The sequence below is a fragment of the Brachyhypopomus gauderio genome, unplaced genomic scaffold (assembly GCF_052324685.1).
Source record: "Brachyhypopomus gauderio isolate BG-103 unplaced genomic scaffold, BGAUD_0.2 sc489, whole genome shotgun sequence".
Taxonomy (NCBI): domain Eukaryota; kingdom Metazoa; phylum Chordata; class Actinopteri; order Gymnotiformes; family Hypopomidae; genus Brachyhypopomus; species Brachyhypopomus gauderio.
Window position 1 is genome coordinate 17,249 of NW_027507310.1, and position 4,313 is coordinate 21,561.

The 4,313-nt window shown below is 38.0% G+C and overlaps 1 long non-coding RNA gene across 1 annotated transcript; it reads right to left on the bottom strand.

Annotated features, from left to right (window-relative positions):
* Positions 1-617: 617 nt before the first annotated feature.
* LOC143506581 (uncharacterized) lies at positions 618-2,182 on the bottom strand. Its single transcript, XR_013128396.1, has 3 exons — positions 2,021-2,182; positions 1,550-1,651; positions 618-1,032 (listed from the first exon to the last, which is right to left on the bottom strand). It is a non-coding gene; the product is annotated as an uncharacterized LOC143506581 (long non-coding RNA).
* Between the last annotated feature and the right edge of the window lie 2,131 nt (positions 2,183-4,313).

The window sequence follows — 4,313 nt, forward strand, 5'->3', positions numbered from 1 at the left end:
TACACTGTTAGTCAGTGGATTGATATAGCTGACATTATTCATTTTACATTGCAAGGTAGGGAAATGCTTGTGTAATCCTTTATTTATTAAACATTACAAGTAATCAGTTGTAATCACAACTGATTACAAGTAATCAGTAAACATTCTGATCTCAGACCAGCTGCTTGACCTTTTTTATATTGAGTATATTTATTTTATATTTAATATATTTATATCTATTAGCTTGGCTTTTTCTGAACCTTGTCTTATTTCACAATGTTTGACTCGTTTGCCAGTACCTGTAATATCTGTCTGGCTCTGCAGTTACCACAAAATCTTAGCCAAGGCAAAAGTAGAAGCCATAAGGTAATTACAGGTTGAAGACATATTCTGTTTGATTAGAGATATGCTAGTATTTAGTGCCAGGTACCATATGTCAATGAGAGTGATTTATGGATTTGCAGAGAAAATCCAGTGTAAGTAGAAGCAAGAAGAGGTCTCCTCGAGGCACACAGATTGTTGCTATCCTAGATAGTTATGTTGTCATGTTGTGTGTAAAACAAATGTAATATATGGTTTTTGACATATATGTGACGGGCAGGGAGTGCAAAATAAAATGGAAGTGATCATGCCAAGTCTCAGAGGATAAGGAGGTTTTAATGCACACATTGCACAAAACCAAAAACCCGTGACACGATCCGAATTAATATCCAGCAGTCAACTGGTACAAAGACAAGACATATATAGACAATGACATATATCGACCATCAGGTGAGGCGGATCATAGGCCCCGCCCACCTATGGGACAAACACAACGCAACAACAAGACAACTGCCACTGTAAACGGGGCGACCAGCAGGGGGCCCGCCGTGACAAAACAGTTAAAGTCACATACATTTTCATAATTTGTGGTGAAGATACACAGGATCAATGCAATTTGTCCAAGTTGACAGTGGGCAATGGAAAAAACTCAGTTGCAATCACGTTCAGTTTAACTGGTGCAACATCTTCCCAAACACGCAGACCCAGACATGTCTGTTTTCCGATATACAACTGAGAGAGAGAGAGAGAGAGAGAGATAGATATTAAAAAAATATTAAGTTTAGAAAACTAGGAAATATATAGGAATAGTTGGCAAAGGCCACTATTCCTTAATTGTACAACAGAACCTCTCTAAAGATAGCTCAAACACATATTCGAATCAAGGTTTTCACTTGCTTGGTCTACAATAACGTGTAGATACATGTCACATTACATTAACCAGTTATTGGACACAAGTGGAGGTATTATAATACTTACTTAGGGAAGTAGCTAAGCTTTCTAATGATATATGGTATATTAGGTGTGAAATGGCTGTCACGGTGATATGGAATGGCATTGTGTTTATTGCACATTTTCAACACCATAACAGCAGTAACATAGCTTGGCAAGTGCTGTTAGATGAACAATAAACTGAGAAATAGTATATTCATTACTGCACAAACTGGAGAAGCAAAATGAATCTTGACATCTTAGAAACCTGAAAAATTTGCAATGCAATGGATTTTGTGACTAATATATTTACACATACCACAATATCAAGATTCCGTCCGCTTACAATTTGGGTTCGATATGTCAGGGGGTTAAAAATAGTAAAGGTCTGTTTAGTCTTCTCCTCAACAGCATGCTTTACCTGAAATCAAACATAACCAAAAACAGTATAAAGTCAGGTCACAATCTACACTGGAGCATTGTCATGTTTTATCTTTTATATTCATTATCTTATTCTACATTGTTTAATTCCTTTCTTGATGTGTACTTAATATTCATACTTTTATGTCCACCTTCTACAGATCTTACTTCTACAGTCAATGCAGCAGTGATGTGGAAGTTTGGAATATGTGTTTTTTTGTGGCCATTGGGATAGATAAATAACAGTAACTTAGTAACTATTAAAATATGCACATTAAAATTATATATATTTAATTAAATAATTGATAACTCAAGGTTAATCACTCAGTTAAACAAGCATAGTGCAAAGAAAATAAATGATGTCACTAACCTTACGGCAGAGGTCCTTCACATCTTCATCAGCATCTACCCATTTGCTCCATCCTCCAGGTACAGAAGTCATCGTGCTTCAGTAGTGATGTGTTCGTTCGGCTCAGTAAAACTTTTCTCAGAGAGACAGAATGCCTGTTGCAACCGTGGAAGACTTGCTGAAATGCTTCCCTATTTATTCATACAAAACTACCTAGAGTGACGACACAAATATGACGTACTATTGCAACATCACTCAGAGGACTGGTCTTCTGATATATCTCTGACCAATAATGTGGTTACTCTAGTGAGTGTGTCAATCCTGGCCCCGCCCACGCATGCTTGTCAGACCTGTTTCGGGTTCTTTTCTTGTGTTTCTATCCAGATGTTTTATGTCAGTCCCTGATTTATTTAGCAGGAGTCGAAAGTTGAACCTCCGGTTCATTGTCTCGAGTTGTTTCAAGAGTACACTACCGTTCAAAAGTTTGGGGTCACTTAGAAATGTTGTTATTTTTGAAAGAAAAGCAGTTTTTTTTTCAATTTAGCTAACATTAAATGCATCAAAAATACACTCTATACATTATTAATGTGGTAAATGACTATTCTAGCTGTAAACATCTGGTTTTTAATGCAATATCTACATAGATGTATGGAGACCCATTTCCAACAACCATCACTCCAGTGTTCTAATGGTACATTGTGTTTGCTAACTCTGTAAGGAGGCTATTGGATATTTAGAAAACCCTTGAATACCCTTGTGCAAGTAGGTTAGCACAGCTGAAAACAGTTTTGCTGATTAGAGAAGCTATAACACTGACCTTCCTTTGAGCTAGTTGAGAATCTGCAGCATTACAATTGTTGGTTTGATTAAATCACAAAATGGCCAGAAAAAAACAACTTTCAATTGAAACTCGACAGTCTATTCTTGTTCTGAGAAATGAAGTCTATTCCATGCGAGACATTGCCAAGAAACTGCACAGACAGGCTCTAACCAGAGTAGAAGGAGAAGTGGAAGGCCCCGTTGCACAGCTGAGCAAGAAGACAAGTACATTAGAGTCTCCAGTTTGAGAAATCGACGCCTCACAGGTCCTCAACTGGCAGCTTCATTAAATAGTACCCGCAAAACGCCAGTGTCAACGTCTACAGTGAAGAGGCGACTCCGGGATGCTGGCCTTCAGGGCAGAGTGGCAAAGAAAAAGCCATATCTGGCTAATAAAAGAAAAAGATTAATATGGGCAAAAGAACAGACATTGGACAGAGGAAGATTGGAAAAAAGTGTTATGGACAGATGAATCAAAGTTTGAGGTGTTTGGATCACACAGACGAACATTTGTGAGACGCAGAACAACTGAAAAGATGCTGGAAGAGTGCCTGACACCATCTGTCAAACATGGTGGAGGTAATGTGATGGTCTGGGGTTGCTTTGGTGCTGGTAAAGTGGGAGATTTGAACAAGGTAAAAGGGATTTTGAATAAGGAAGGCTATCACTCCATTTTGCAACACCATGCCATACCCTGTGGACAGCGCTTGATTGGAGCCAATTTCATCCTGCAACTGGACAATGACCCAAAGCACACCTCCAAATTATGCACAAACTATTTAGAGAAGAAGCAGGCAGCTGGTGTTTTATCGGTAATGGAGTGGCCAGCGCAGTCACCAGATCTCAACCCCATTGAGCTGTTGTGGGAGCAGCTTGACCGTATGGTACGAAAAAAGTGCCCATTAACCCAATCAAACTTGTGGGAGCGGCTTCTGGAAGCATGGGGTGAAATTTCTCCAGATTACCTCAGCAAATTAACAGCTAGAATGCCAAAGGTCTGCAATGCTGTAATTGCTGCTAAGGGAGCATTCTTTGACGAAAGCAAAGTAGAAAGTAGAAAATTATTAAAAATAAAAAAAAAAACACTATTTATACATTGTCAATGTCTGGACTATATTTCTATTCATTTTGCAACTCATTTGATAAATAAAAGTATGAGATTTCAAGGAAAACACAAAATTGTCTAGGTGACTTCCATAGTTCCATATGAAACTACAGACCTATTTCAAATCTTCATTGAATGTGTAAAATCATTGTGAAAGTGATTTTTAACAAAAATGTATACCAGTGGATATGGAAGTAAATAAATATCTTAACACTTCCAAAATATCAGTTCTTGTAAAGATCTAAGAGCTGCATTTATTTATTTATTTTTTGTGGCCGACCTCCTCCCCCCCCCCCCCCCCCCCCCCATCTTTGGAGGACAACTTTGTTTTTATATACAGATCAGATGATAACAATTCTGTTTAATATAGTGCAATAGCGATAACAATAA